A 283-nucleotide genomic window follows, 5' to 3' on the forward strand; every position below is an offset into this window, starting at 1 on the left:
AGATAAATATTTGAGCAGAAATGAGAGAAGGATAACTTAAGCCAACTCTAGGGTAAAGTAAGTTCTCCAAATATTTAAGGAGTTATGCAGTGAAAGCACTCCTAGCACTTCAAATAAAATGTTACGAGAGTTTGCTCTAATAAAAGTTTAGGAGGATCATTTATTTTTGGAAAAAGTTGTGTGATTAATATGGAAAAGAGCCAAGGATGTGTATGTGGGTGAGTTATTCACCCACAATGATCATCCGATTTCCAGTAAGTCCTGCTTAATGTTGAAATACATA

This window comes from Electrophorus electricus, chromosome 14 (assembly GCF_013358815.1).
Source record: "Electrophorus electricus isolate fEleEle1 chromosome 14, fEleEle1.pri, whole genome shotgun sequence".
In the NCBI taxonomy this organism is placed as follows: Eukaryota; Metazoa; Chordata; class Actinopteri; order Gymnotiformes; family Gymnotidae; genus Electrophorus; species Electrophorus electricus.